Genomic DNA, 15,682 nt, shown 5'->3' with positions numbered 1-15,682 from the left:
TACGCTGTCTTCTTGGTCTCTGTCGTGGCTCTGTGAGCTGTTCTGAATCGTTTCTACTTCTCTAGTAGCTGTTCTGGAGGAGGAACTAAGACCCGCACGTCTTACTAAGCCGCCATCTTCTCCGGAAGTCCTAGAATGGCTTAGTTCCAGAAGGCTGATGAAGTTCAGGGTTTCTCTTTCAACTGAAAGGCTCATGGTGAGCATGGCGACTCTGCTAGCTTTCTCCTACTTTAACATATTTTATTTCATTTTGTCATGAATGAAAATCACCTAATAGAATATTATACTCATTTCATAAAGCAAAATGATACTCAGGTTAAATATCTGTTTTAAGAAGCAGAGTAAGATTTAAACTTAGGGTCTCTCCACTGTATAGGCGTACCTCATTTTATTGTGCTTCACTTTATTGTGCTTTCCAGATACTGCATTTTTTTTACACAATGAAAGTTTGTGGCAACCCTGTGTCAAGCAAGTCTATCAAGCAAGTCTGTCAGTGCCATTTGACAGCATGCACTCACTTTGTGTCTCTGTGTCACATTTTGGTAATTCTTGCATTTCATACTTTTTAATTATTGTATCTGTTGTGGCAATCTATGATCAGTGATCTTTGATGTTACTATTGTAATTGTGTTGGGGTGCCATGAACCACACCCATATAAGACTGGCAAACTTAATCAATACATGTCATATGTGTTCTGACTGCTCTACCAACTAGTCATTCCCCTATCTCTGTCCTGCTTCTTGGGCTTTCCCTATTCCCTGAGATGCATCAATATTGAAATTAAGCCAATTAATAACCCTGCAGAGGCCTTTAGGCTTACAAAGGAAAGCCTGTCAAAAGCTGAGATAGGCTGAGCTGGGCCTCTTACTCTAAAGAGTTAGTCATGTTGTGAATGCAAAGGAAAAGTTCTTGAAGGAAATTAAAAGTGCTACTCCAGTGAATACATGAATAATAAGAATGTGAAATAGCCTTTTTGACAATACAAAGTAAATTTCAGTTGTCTGGATAGAAGATCAGACCAGCCACAACATTCCTTTAAGCCAAAGCCTAATCCAGAGCAGGCCCTAACTCTTCAATTCTATGAAGGTTGAGAGAGATAAGGAAGCTGCAAAAGAAAAGTTTGAAGCAGTGATCAGTTCATGAGGTTTAAGGAAAGAAGCTCTCTCCACAAAATGAAAGTGAAGCAACAAGGACTGATGTAGCAGCTGCAGCAAGTTATCCAGAAGATCTAGCTAAGATAACTGATATAGATAGGTATGCTAAACAACAGATTTTCAAGGTAGATGCAGCAACCTTATATTGGAAGAAGATGTCATCTAGATCTTTCATAGCTAGAAAGGTGAAGTCAGTGCCTGGCGTCCAAGCTTCAAAGGACAGGCTGATTCTCTTGTTCAGGGCTAATGCAGCTGAAGACTTTAAGTTGAAGCCAATGTTCATTTACCATTTTGAAAACCCTAGGGTCCTTAAGAATTTTGTTTAATCTACTCTGCCTGTGCTCTCTAAATGGAAGAACCAAGACTGGATGACAGAATATCTGTTCACAGCATGGTTTGCTGAATATCTTAAATCCACTATTGAGATCTACTGCTCAGCAAAAAAGATACCTTTCAAAATATTTCTGTTCATTGACAGTGCACTCGGTTACTCAAGAGCTCTGATGGAGATGTACAACAAGATTAATGTTGTTTTCATGCCTACTAACACAACATCCATTCTTTAGCTCATGGATCAAGGAGTAATTTGACTTTCAAATCTTATTATTTAATAAAGACATTTCATAAGGCTATAACTGCCATACATAGTGATTTTGCTACCATAGACAGATCTATCTATCTTTGCCAATAGATAGATCTGGGCAAAGCCAATTGAAAATCGTTTTTGGAAAAGATTCACCATTCTAGATGCCAGTAAGAATATTCATTATTCATGGGAGGAGGAAAAAATATCAACCTTATTGGGAGTTTGGAAGAAGGTGAATCCTATCCACATGGCTAACTTTGAAGGGTTCAAGACTTCAGTGGAGGAAGTAACTGCAGACGTGGCAGAAATAGGAGAACTGGAACTAGAGGTGGAGCTTGAAGATGTGACTGAATTGCTGCAACTTCATGATAAAACTTTAGCAGATGAGGAGTTGCTTCTTGAGATGGAATCTACTCCTGGTAAAGATGCTTGTCAACATTATTGAAATGGCAACAAAGGATTTGGAATATTATGTATGCTTAGTTGGTAAAGAAGTGGCAAATGTTGAGAGGATTGGCTCCAGTTTTCAAAGAAATTCTCCTGTGGGTAAAATGCTATCAAACAGCATCACATGCTTTAGAGAAGTTGTTCATGAAGGGAAGAGTCTGTTGATATAGCATACTTCATTGTTGTCTTATTTTAAGAAATTGCCACAGCCACCCCAACTTCAGCAGCCACCACCCTGATCAATTAGCAGCCATCAACATTGAGACAAGACCCTCTGCCAACAAAAAGATTACAACTTGCTGAAGGCTCAGGTTATTGTTAGCATTTTCTAGCAATAAAGTATTTTTTTTTAATTAAGGTATGTGCATAGCTTTCTTAGACATAATGCTTTTATACACTTAATAGGCTACAGTATAGTGTAAACATAACTTTTATATACACTGGAAAACTAAAAGATTCTTGTGACTCACTTTTTTTGCTATGCTCACTTTATTGAAGTGTTCTAGAACTGATCTTGCAATATTTCTATGGTGTGTCTATACCACATAACCTCCTAAGTTGCTAAAGAGGGCTAAACCACAGTAGATAATTAAAAGGAGAGAATGAAGGGCTTCTTATTTCCAAGTTCCTAGAATACAGTAGGAAGACCTTCAATGCCCATAAGTAACCACCCATTTGTCTTATCAGAGTCATTTCTTATTGGTATACAGTTCACAGACCAGAGGGTAAGCTGTATACTCAATAAGCTTCCTCAGTGTTCATCATCTCTTACACACCTTACTGGTTCCACCACCCATCTCTACTGTTATTTCATCTGTGTGTACTGAATTGTAAACTCCTTTGAAGAGAGACCAGATCCTCTTTGTCTCTTTATTTTATGCCCCCTCTTGAAGGTGCTATACAATGTGCGTTTTTAACAAGAGCTTGTTGACTAACTATTGACATGTAATAATGATTTTGCATTTAGTTAAATGAGTTTTTTCCTCAGTTCAAAAACCTGTTCACTCATTAGATCCTCTTCCAGGTGATTAAGTCATCAATACCTTTCCTCTTTTTTATTTTTGTTACTTTTAACTGGTAGATTTAAATGATTTATATTTTTTAACTTTGTATTTTACAACTTAGATGTTATAGCAATGTTTTGCGAATTAATATAATACATTAGAAGAACAAGAGTAATAATAAGAAAGCAAGTAAGTGCCTCTTAACCTGTAAGAGTCAATAGAACCAAATGTTATGATTTTGTGTTTACCAGGCATAATCTGAATCTTTCATGCCTCCCATTTTCTAGCTAGGTCTTAAGAAATATAATAGAAGATATGCAGATGATAAAAGAAGAATGCTTTTCTTTTTAAACTAATATACTGCAGAGCAGACCACAAGAGAGAATTCTATTAGTTTTGAGAATTGTAGCCTCCTCTTTATTGAAATAAAATATGTGAGTCATGTTATAAATGAAATTTTGTAGGGTCTTTAAAGAGCACAGCTCTGCCACTTGATTGCATTCTTTTAACCAAGAAATCAGAGAACAGATTCTTGCTGTCCTTAAAAAGCTCTAGGGAATGAGATTTTCTAGTCTCTCCCTGTAAAATCTGTGCCACAGGGAAAGGATGTTTTCCTTTATATCTTTCCTGAGTCCTAAACAATAGTGGGAGCATCTCTTGTTTTACCTTCAGAAAAAAAAAAGAGTAATTTTCTATTGTAGATAACCCTGTTTTTTTAATTTATTCTCTTAAAAAAAACTTTTTGCTTCTCTTTATTAGCATAAAGTAATCCTGTATCATTTAGTCATATTTTAAAAGCCCTCACTTTTCAAACATGCTTTTTTACTACAAAAGTAAAGCATGAATATGAAAGATTCATTTAGATAATACAGAAAGATATAAAATTAAAATTAAAATTTTACCTTACTATCTTTGTTCCACTCCTCAGAGATAACTACTTTGGACCTTTTCTTTTTTAGTTTTCCTAAACTTTTCAACTGTAATATTTTATGCCTTTTATTAATTTTTCAACTTTACTAACTCTTTGCTTAAGAAATTTAGTTCACTTTACTCCCGTTTTTTGTTTTATGGTGATTCTTAGTTCTTCTATTATTAACCTTTTCAAATGAAGCAATTTTTTTGTTTAATTTTTTGGTACTTTGATTGTGGCCAGTGTTTCTTGATTTCTATTGCATTAGTGAAGAAATTACTACTCCTTACATTCTCTTCTTTGTCCTTTCTTCTTCCCATCATCTGTTAGCTGTCCCACTACATTGCTATTGCTAAGATTTATGATGCTTCTTATTCTGTTCTCTGACGTATAATTATATCTTCCATGTGTTAATTATAAATTGTTCCTCAAGAGGGAAACCACTTAGAACTTAATATTATGATTATGTAAATATTGATCATTACAGATCCAATAATTTGTTGGCTCCAAAGTGAACAGGATATTATTCTGTATCACTAAACTTGTACCCCGCTTGAAAGAATTATGCAGTGTCAGATCGAATAGATTAGATTTTCTCATCAGTAGGCAAAATCATTCCATATGTTAAATAGCTTCATATTAGCTAGCTTTGGGGTTTCCCAGAGTTATTAATTGCCTCTTATTCCTGTTACAGAAGTGTCTAAAGCATCCTGTTTGTTCATTGATTAATTATGAAACAAACTGCTCTCCAGGCCTACTTTACAACTGGGTTCCTTAAATTTTTTTCTTTCCTGTCTAGATTGGTTCCTTTATATCAAGGATTTCTTTTTCTTTTATGTGGGATGTTGGCTAACAAATTAACAAAATCCTTTTCCCTTTGTATGAGAAATTGATTTGGGGCTCAGTTACCTATACAGAGTGTTCTGTCAGCTATGTTATTAAGCAACATTGCTTATGATAAAATTCGGCAAATTACATATGGCCTAGAGGGACTATTAACAAACAATAAGTACCTGGTAGATACCACAGCTTTGGACTTTCTTCAGTATGATGACTTCTGTAACTAGTCATGTTCCTTGTAAAGACTCTAGAAGCAATGCTTATGGAGCTGTACAAGAAATATTAATTTCTATTTGGGAGGTCCAGCTTCTAAGGCAGAGTAGCTTCACACCTGTCAGTGTGTGAATCTTATACATTCCCACCATAGCTATCACCTGGGGGGCAAAGAAATAGTTCCTGGGTGGTTGTATAGACCGCTGCAAGGACTCCCACTGAAGACAAATGCTTCAAGACTTGCTGTGCTTCTTGTTCTCTATCCTGGGTGAATCTGAAGCCAAGTATGGCTTAGTTGTCTTTTGAGTTTGAACATTTAGTTAAAAGGACCCCTCATGGGCATTGCACAGAGTAAATCTATAGATTTTTGTTTTTTCAGAAAAGGTTTGTAGAAAGCAAATTTTCAGAATTTTTTTTTAATATTTTTATTATAAACAACAAATAAACATACAAACATTCTTGACATACAAAATTTCTTGTTATGGTTACAGTGGCCCACAATATCATCACATAGTTGTGTGTGATTCATCACCATAATCGTTTTTTTTAACATTTTCATCTCTAGCAAAAAAAAGAAAAAAGAAAAAACTCATACGTGTCATGCCCCTTACCACTCCCTTTCATTGACCACTAGTATTTCAATCTACTCAATTTGTTTTAATCTTTGTTCCCCCTATTATTTGTTTATTAATTTTCAGAATTCTTACATGTTTGAATCATAGTTTGGCTATAGAATTCAGTTCTTTAGAATTTTTGAAGTTCAGATCTAGATCTAGTGTTACCGATGAGAAGTCTAATATCAATCTGTTTCTTATTCTTTGTAGTCATTTATTTTTCTCAATAGAAGCCTTTAGCTTCTTCTCATTATCTTGGGTGGTCTAAATTTTCCCAAAGATATGAGTTAGAGTAGTGGATCCTTTTTTTATTTGTCTTGCTGAGTTTGTTTCACTATGAAAATCTGCCCAGTTACCCTCAGACATATGAATGAGTAATATTTCATCTGCCCATCACTTTCTAGAAAATCTTCAAAATCTTTGATTAGCTAATGTCCTTCTCTCCAGTTTGCAACATGTAATAAATAAATTCTCCTTTGTACTTTTGATGTTGTGTCAGTAGTTTCCAGGAAGGGAGAGAAATAAATATGCTTACAACATCTGCCGTCTTGAACTTGAATTCCCAAAAGCACAACTGTATGGGCTGACTGGTAGTCAACTATTGATTATCTTCACTGATCCCCACATCATTTCCCATCCCTTCCTTGAGCCTGACTATGTTACGTAGCTATCTTGTTTCCTTCCAGAGTGTACTGCCTAGCATATTGACCTCTTTTCTGTTTTGTTTTTGTTTTTTGCACCATTTTTTTTATTTTGTTGGGATTTCATTGAATAATAATTCTTCTGTCAAAGTATTAGTAATCTCATCCATCATCTGTCCAAGATTGAGCCTTTGGCAAACATTCTGACAAATGCGAATGATAAGATATAGAAAAAATTGGGTGATATTACAAATTTTATTTTTCTACTTGAGAACTTTTTGGCTATAATCTAGAACTTTTAGCTTTTAACTCCTAATTTTCTATGTGCCTTCCAGATTTATCATCCAGATTCTCTTCTGAATAAGTTTTTTTCTTTCAACCTAAGTATTTATTTTAAAAGACATTGCAAAGCATTTTAATAACTTAAGAAAATGCTTATATAACATGATTTTTAAAAGCAGGGTACAGAATTTTAGAAGTATTATCACAAGTAGGAAAAATGCTAAGAAAGAAGAAGAAAGCCAGAAAGAAATATGCCAGAATGTTAATAATGGTTGCTTTTTGTAGTGGAATTATGGAAATTATATTTTCTCATTTTCTACATTTTTACCAGGTTATTTGCATTCCTTTTAAAATAAAAAAAGAAAGCTATTTGAAAAGTTTTCTTTCTTGCTGCAGCCATAAATATTTTGTGGATGTTTGTCCTTGCCATTATTTGCTGGCAGAATGGCATGGCTTACTCACTGCCAACAATAAATCAAAGAAATTAAATAAGTAATGTACATAGCAATATCCCAGTATCTCTTCAGAACCTTGAAGCCACTTATCTCAAACACAAGTTTTATCTACCTGAAAAGGACACCTAAGCTGCATTTTCCTTGTGCCTTCTCCCCCAGAGCCCCTTAAAGTCCTCTACCGCTTATTCCTTTTGCCTTTTCCTAGGACCTCAAAAGTCCATTTCCGTCTGGATTTCCTGTCTCAAAGCAGCTTGGCTTACTTAAGAACTTGCAGTACACTTGGAGCAGGCAAGTTCTATAGCATCCCAACTTTAGAATTCCCATGCCTTCCCTGAGAAGCACTTAGACAGCTCTTTGTTGCCTGAAAAGGCCTCTGTGGGGTCAGCTGTCTGCTCTGTGGTCTTCGGCCTGACTGTATTCATAGCTGAGAAAGATTGTGTGCCCTCCTTGCTGAATATAGTGTCATTTAGCCCTGGGTAAGGACGGTGTTCTGTTCTGAAGTCTGTTTCTGTAACTGGTGCCATTTTTTCACCAGAAGTTATAGAATGAGGAGTCATGTATCTTTTTCTAAATGTTGTAGTGGCTGAGGACAACAGGATAAGGTGGAGCGTTACAGCCTCACTAAACTCTTCCAAAGTGTAGCAAGATTGAAAAATGGGACATTTAAACCTAGACAATTTACTTTGCCTGTGATTCTCTGCAACTTCTTTGCCATTGGATAACTGATAAAGTTGAGAAAGCTTTCTTTCTGCTAGTATTGTTTCTTAGCCTGACCCTTAACAAAACTAAAACCTTGGGTTGGTCCCAGGGCTTGAGATCACTAATGTGCTGCAGCAGAAAGAAAATGGAGTTCAAAGGAGGAAACTTTTTTACTATTGATACTATTGAAGTGAAGTTCATATGTAGTGTCAAGTTTTAGTTTCCAGAATGGGATTGCAGCTCTTGAATGTTCCATGAATCCTGTATAAAAAAACTTACTATTTCTTACAATTCTGCTGTGGTAACAGACAATGCTATTCTCCTCAGATTCCCCTTTCCTGTGAGGTCTGAGGAACGTGCTTGCTTGTTCCATCTAAAAGTGTGAGCCAATTAGTGGGCTCTGGTTATGTAATTGTCATTTTTTAAATGCCCCCAATTATTATATTTTTCTCTTTTCATATTTAATTCCATTTTCCTACGTAGCATTTGACAGTATTAAAAAAAAGTCATGTTCTTTCCTGTTTTATTTTTTAAAGGGCAAACATTGGTGTTAAGTTTGTCAAGAGTTTTAGAATTTTAATGAAAAAGAAACATGTAGCTGTAAGACGAATGACGAAAAAAGTAACAATTCAAATAAAACACTCACATGCACACACACAAAGAAGTCAAGTCTGATAATGGCAGAGCCCTATGTTAATGATGAATTGTCAGAGCTTGCCCAATAGAAGGCAGCAATATGTTGGGCCAGACTTGGAGACCCCTGTCATTTAAACCGCTCTTTATGGGACTATGAAATACCATGAGTAGATGGGTATTTTGGCGTAGAAAATTTCCATAGGGACTTAGCTGTACCTGCATATCTATAGGGGATTTATCTTTTGTATTGCAGAAAGTTTTTAAAATTATTTTTGATTGATATACATTATATATTCACATACATGTACTCATCAAAAGTGTACAATCAGTGGTTCAAAATATTATCATAGAGGTGTGCAGTTATCACAATCAACTTTTTTTCTTTTTCATTGAAAATAACATATATCCAAAACAGCAATAAATTTCAAAGCATATCACAACATATTCCTATAAGAGAGATTTCAGAGTTTAGTGTGGGATACAATTCCACAATTTTAGATTTTTACTTCTAGCTCTTCTAATATACTGGGAGACTAAAAGAAATGTTAATATAATGATTTGGCAATCATACTCATTTGTTAAACCCTACCTTCTCTGTATAACTCCACCATCACCTTTGATCTTTCTCCCACTCTTTAGGGGTATTTGGGCTATGCCCATTCTAATTTTTTCCTGTTGGACCGTACTGTCAATAATACGGGATAAGGGAATGGAATTAGTTGATGTTCTAGAGAGGCTGGCCCCTCTGCATTTCAGGACTTACCTGGTCCAGGGACCCATCTGGAGATTGTGGGTTTCTGGAAAGTTACCCTAGTGTATAGAACCTTTGAAGAATCTTATATAATGCCCTAGGGGTTCTTTAGGATTGGCTGGAATGGTTTTGGTTTTGGTTTGGTAAGCTATGATAGGTAGCAATGTCTAACTGAGGCTTATATAAGAATGACCTCCAGAGTAGCCTCTCAACTCTTTTTTGACTCTCTCAGCCACTTATACCTTATTTGTTATACTTTGCAGAAAGTGTTTAATGCAAAAATGTACCCCTATGTTGGAAGCCATGTGGAAAGTAGATTTTGATACTACGAATATGAACTCACTGACTTCTTTTATAAGTCAGCAGATTCTGTGGAACACTAGTGGAAATGGCTCCTCCCTATCCAGAATATTTGACAAATACAGGAACTAGAGAAATTGAAGTCCCTGTGAGTAGTAACTGATCAGGAGAGAGCAGCTGAGAGTTCTCATTTCTTTTTTCCAAGTTCTTCTGTAAGAAGAACTTTCCAGAAACCCACAATCTCCAGATGGGTCCCTGGACCAGGTAAGTCCTGAAATGCAGAGGGGCCAGCCTCTCTAGAACATCAACTAATTCCATTCCCTTATCCCGTATTATTGACAGCACGGTCCAACAGGAAAAAATTAGAATGGGCATAGCCCAAATACCCCTAACTTTTTCCATGCCTGTTATAAAAAAAAAAAAAAAAAAAAAAGAAGCATACCTCAATAAAACTTTCTCAGTGAAGTATGTGCACGTACATAAACTGTACATGGTTGAAAGATTTTTCTTTAATGGAAACAACTTTCACATTAATATCATATTTCAATAACAAAAATCCATCAAGACCATACTCGTCCAACTACAGTCATCACTCTCCTTCTCCATCCCACTCTAACTGGCCTCCCCATGTTCTCTCTGTACCTTCTGCCAAAAGTTTACTTGTTATAGCCAGAGAGGCATTTTTCAAGCACAACTCTGGTATTAATCCTTCTTACAGTCCTTCACTGACTTCCCATTGCTCTCTGGATAAAGACTAGAATTCTTAACATAGCCTAGGGTGTCCTGCACAATTTGGGCCCCTCCTGCCTCTCCATACTCATAATGTATCTCCTTCCCTGTGCCTTTCATGTTCACATCATCCTGGCTTTCTCTCATTTCCTGCCATGCATCGTGCTCTATCCCCTCAAAGAGCCCTAGCACATGCTTTGGCCTCTGTCTGGAGGCCACGCCCTCACCCTTTGCTAGTGAGCCCTGTGATCTTTGAGATCTTTGAGGGAAGTCTGGCTTGACCCCCATCTCAATCAGATCCCTTTATTATTTCCTCCATAGAACCCAGCTGCTTACCTTCACCACCCATATTGCAGTTTGTAATGACCCATCCTTTAGCGTGGTTATTAAATTACTGTCATTTTCCCCCTGCCAGACTACAAGCTTCATGAGAGCAGGAATTCATGTAGGATAGCTACTGCTATCTCTAGTAGCCTAGCAAGTTCCTAGCACTTATATAGGTGTTCAGTATTTACTTTTGTCTGAATGAATTGATGAATAATTGTTATCACTCTGTTTCCAATCATACATACGTGTTGGCTCTGTTTGTTCTGTACTGTTTGCTGTGGAGCTATCATCATCACTGGGGTCAATCAGGAGGTCTGTCCGTCCTAGCTCAGATCTTATCACATGGAGCAAGGAAGAGTTTGTGAGAGAGAAAAAGAAAAGAGTTTGTGCTTGGATGACCTAGTCCTTGTGGACAAGACTGTGTCTTCCCAAATTCCCTTTATTCTTCTATTATAGATCTGTCATCCTAGAATCATTTAAAGCCTTATTCCACAGATTGGAATTCATTCATTGCCAGAGGCTCTGTTTTATCCTGGTCTGTGCATCCATCCTTGCTCCTCAAATTAATGACTGATTCCCCAGTAACAGTTTATCAGTTGAGGCTGGCTGGTCACTGGCTGAAAGTCCATTACTTTTTTTATTTTGTTTTTTAACTTTTTGTATTGTATAGTATAACATATATACAAAGCAAAGAAATAAAAAGCAATAGTTTTCAAAGCGCTCTTCAACAAGTAGTTGCAGAACAGATCCCAGATTTTGTCATAGGCTGCCGTATGATCCTCTCATATTTTTCCTTCTAGCTGCTCCACAATATAGGAGGCTAGAGGGTTTAAATACTTTATCATCATTGTCGAGGTTTTTTTCCTTCTTTTTTTTGTGAACAATAACATATATGCCAAAAAAGCTATAAATTTCGAAGCACAGCACCACAGTTAGTTGTAGTACATATTTCAGAGTTTAACATGGGTTACAATTTCACAATTTTAGGTTTTTACTTCTTGCTGCTCTAAAATACTGAAGACTAAAAGAGATATCAGTTTAATGATTCAGCATTCATATTCATTTGTTAAATCCTGTATTCTCTGTATAACTCCACCATCACCTTTGATCTTTCCATCCCTCACTTCTATTACCTTTATTTTTAAGCACTCTTTGAGAATAAACTTTTCCTTTATGGAGGGACCAAGTGCTTTAAAACTGTTTTCCAGCTGTGCTCCATTCACTTCAAAAATTGATTGGATTTAAAATCCTGAGTTTGTCAAGTTAATATGTTTCAGCTCCTTCTCTGGATTTTCAAAGTAAAAGGTTAAAAAAAAAAAAAATCTGGCCTTAATCTTTAGTGAGGAATTCTAATCCAACTGCCAAGGCATTGCCTGTCCCTGTCCAAGCAGAGTCTGTTCAGCATTACCGATCTCACTCTGGATGCCTGAAACTCTGTATCTCTCCCTCAGTCTCAGGATGGCTGCAGGCACTGTCCAAAGAGGTACTCAGTGGGTACCTCTTACCACGACCAGGCCTTGATTGATTTCTCTGAAATGGGCATTACTGATTAAGCATTGCAGACATGAGAGCTACCCCTGTAGGGACCTGTAGTCAGGGTCACACAATGTTAAGGCAGGTAAGTAAATGGAGGACTTAGATCCCAAATGGCAGTCATCATGGAAATCCATTTTTTAAAAAATGAATAGTCAGCATGAGCATCTGTAATAAATGAAGTCAAAACTTACTTGTTGATCAGTGAACAAAGGCAGCAGGAAGGAGAGACATTGTAGATTAGATCATTTCCTCCTGAAGTGATCTGCCTCAGTTTACCAAATTATAGCCAAGAGTCAGCAGCTGGTCACCAGGCCTTAGTGAGAAGGTGATGTATTAGTAATTATGTGGAGATTAATGCTGACTCAATTCTACCCAAGAGTACTAAAAGACACATTCTTCTTCCTAGGTTAAAAATAGGAAAAGGTAAAAAAAAAAAAAAGTATTCCTATGAATTCAGGAGTCCAGCATGCACATGAAGTTAATTTTTAGGCACTTTTCATTGACTATCTGACTCATTTTCTTGGTTTAATTGTCTCTTCAATTTGTATTTCTAGTTATCTGCTGGCCCCTTCCAGAATGGCTTCTCAAATTCCACTTCTCTCAAACCAAACTCATCATTGTCTTTCTTCATAAAGCAGCCCCTGTCCTTTGTTCCCCCTTGTGTTGGTGGTAGCCCTTCTCCTGGGCATCTCTCATGTTTGACTCTTTGCGCTCCTTTACTTTTCAGTTACCACAAACCTTTCCTTTATACCCTTTCTTCCTTTTATTTTCCCATTATCTTCATCTTAATTCATTCCTTCATACCTCTTTCCCAAAGTTTTATAAGGAAATACTCAATTGTATTCTTTTTGTACCTGTTGCCATTCTGGTGTCTAGAACACTGTTGCTGGGTTGGTCCTCCTGTGATCTCATTACTCCTTTATGCAGGCGTCTTCAGGATTCTACCCCAGACAGCCTGGGTCCTAGTCTATCTCTACATGACTGGCTTTCCCCAGACACCTTGTTTTCAAATATTCTGCCCATCGTTGGCTCACATGTCCAGATTTCAAATATATAATTATCATATCTCTCTGACTCTAACCTAATTTCCTAAGCCTTTTTCTCATTACTTCCCTCCTTACAGGTATCCTGTAAGTTACTATTGTCAAATGAGCCTGTGCTTTAGATCAGCTCATTATCTTTATTCCCACTGGCTGATCTTTACATTTCTACCCATTCTGTTTTTCCTTCAAGACATAGCTAAATGCTCTCTTATGAGTCCTCACTGATTTTTCTCCACCCAAGTACAAGTAACTACTCCATTGTCTGAATGCCCACTGTGATTTGTTCACAAATAACTCAGTAACATCCACTGTTTCTTGTGGTTTTCAGAGAAGGGAAGAAATAAGAGGCTGGACTGCCAGGAGGGCTGTTTTTTTTAAAAAGCTAGCCATTTTTCAAGATGCTTTGGAACTACCCTCTTAGAATAATGAGGCCAGATTGTCCTAGAGTACCCTCTAGCTAGTAGATGTATAATCCCAATCAATTTTGATTCAATTCATAATTTAGCTAAGTGATCCTAATGGGTAGAACCTCATGCTACATTTAGAGGGAAAATACCAAGGAAACAGAAAGACATTTCTCCTCTGAAAGAATTTATAGGTTATACACAAGTTCTAAATGTTTGGGAACTTTCACACAAAAAGTATAAAATACAAACTAGGATCCCAGAATCATAAAATTATGTATCCTGAAGTGTCTTGAAAATCATAGTTCAGGCCTCTTATTTCACAGCTTAGAAGAAATTCTCAAGCAGGTAGATCAAGTGTCATTCCCACGCTCTCGTCTAATGGCAGGGCCCAGATGAGAACCCAGACTCCTGAGTCTGAGTCCTCCTTTCCCAGAATCCTGCCAGGCCTATAATACCATAATAGAAAGTTGATGTATAAGTGCTGTAATAATATGGACATGATTAGAATGTGTCATGGAGTTAGTTAGGGACATTTTTCTGAAAAGATGCATTTTGAACCTGGCCATCTACTATTATCCCACATCATAGCTGGGAGAACTGGTAATTTTTCAACCAGAGAAACCTGTGAACTTCAGATTTAAAAATCACACAAAGGGACAAATCAGAAATAGACTCACCTTCCAGATGGTACAATTCAAAGAAATCCAGTTATATTTTTATATGATTTCCAACCTTACTATCACTAGTGCTTTCTCCACAGAATATTAATTTGACCAGCCTATTAGATGTATCATAATTCATACTTTTAAAATTGGTTTAAAAGTACAGCCTCTACATCAGTGGTAAATCTAGATTCTCTAGGGGTTCGTTATCCAGGTTGTAGATTATATTAGTGTCTGTTTTTCTTCCTTTAAGAAAAATCATTATGCTGTTCATTAGATCATTTATTAGACTATTTCCTTCCACCAAAAGAGACATGCATGCATGTGTGTGTGTGTTTCTGTTTTAAGCCAAGATCCAGAAAACATATTTTCCCCCAAGTTGGCATTTTCTTTTCATGATCCCTTGAAATTGGAATGTAAGTGAATTTCACCATGGTGTTGTAAATTATGCACTGAGTATCAGCAATAAACATTTCTTGCAAAGTTTTAAAGTGTAGTTTCAGAGTGATGCTCATCTGGAATTGCACACATTCACCAGCTGCTCTGGAGGAGTTAGCGAGTGCTTTCTGCTCATACGCTTTTCACCTCTTTATCCAAATATATACAGCAGTGCCATGTTCATGTAATAAACCTAAAGCAAGTAGCAGAAGAGTGTTCATACTCTTAGTAGTGTACTTAGCGACCCTGACTTGAAAAGGGTGGTGAGAGGTCATCTTGTTTGTCCTCCTGCCTCCCGTCAGAGTTGAACATTAAATTTGTCCTGGAGAGCTTGTGGTTTTTCTTCTGGTGAAGAATACTTGCTTCCTCATGTCTGGTTTTCAGAGCCTTTAGTGTAAGTTTCTGATGTGTGGATGATGCTCAGGTGAAGGAGGACAGCACATATCTGTATTTCTGCTTTTAGATGAGAGTGACTTGTTTATATTGTTCTTTTTCCTTCTTTATTCTCTAGAAAGTTACTGAACTCTCTGTAGGACCTGGCAGTGTATATATAGACTTAATAGAAATTCTGGCTGCTAGAGTTTTGAAATGTATAGTCTTTTTTCTAGGGTATGCTGGGGGTAAAGGAAGGAGGGGCCTATGGAGGCTTGTTTATTTGTTTCACATTTCTGAATCTTCTGAATTAATTTTTCTTAATTAAAATAAAAATCCAATCCTATGCTTATCTATTGCTGAGATCACAGATTTAAAGTAACAGGAGGCCACAGTTCCAAAGCTCAAGTTCTCACAGCACCATCAAGTCCCTCACATGACAGCCTCTGCCTGTATCAAGGTGCCGAAAGCCCCAAATGGCAGAGATTTGATTGTAATGCCCTGTGAGGAAGGGAACTACACTGGGGCTATCAATCAAGTTTTTTGTAAGACATGACATGTTCTGTGCATCTCCAATTATAAATGTATTCATTTTGGGATTTCTAGTCTGCTTTCAAATTTGAACCTTCACATTG

The 15,682-nt window shown here is 36.9% G+C and overlaps 1 protein-coding gene and 1 long non-coding RNA gene across 11 annotated transcripts in view; one reads left to right on the top strand and one right to left on the bottom strand.

Annotated features, from left to right (window-relative positions):
- Positions 1-13,111, bottom strand: part of LOC143684595 (uncharacterized) — a 71,957-nt gene extending 58,846 nt beyond the window's left edge. For 2 of the 7 annotated variants that reach the window (XR_013176090.1, XR_013176091.1), the window contains exons 1-3: positions 12,980-13,103; positions 12,317-12,527; positions 10,835-10,923 (exon numbers count right to left, since the gene is read on the bottom strand). This is a non-coding gene — a long non-coding RNA (uncharacterized LOC143684595). Of the gene's footprint in view, positions 1-5,613; positions 5,717-10,834; positions 10,924-12,316; positions 12,528-12,979 lie in introns of those variants that run through there. The other 5 variants (XR_013176088.1, XR_013176089.1, XR_013176092.1 and 2 more) reach the window with 5 other exon arrangements.
- BTBD9 (BTB domain containing 9) overlaps positions 1-15,682 on the top strand; it is a 540,815-nt gene that overhangs the window by 439,038 nt on the left and 86,095 nt on the right. The window lies entirely within an intron of this gene.

This window comes from Tamandua tetradactyla, chromosome 5 (genome assembly GCF_023851605.1).
Source record: "Tamandua tetradactyla isolate mTamTet1 chromosome 5, mTamTet1.pri, whole genome shotgun sequence".
NCBI classification, from domain to species: domain Eukaryota; kingdom Metazoa; phylum Chordata; class Mammalia; order Pilosa; family Myrmecophagidae; genus Tamandua; species Tamandua tetradactyla.
The sequence above is the reverse complement of the archived record's forward strand: the minus strand, read 5'-3'. Positions and strand labels throughout refer to the sequence as shown.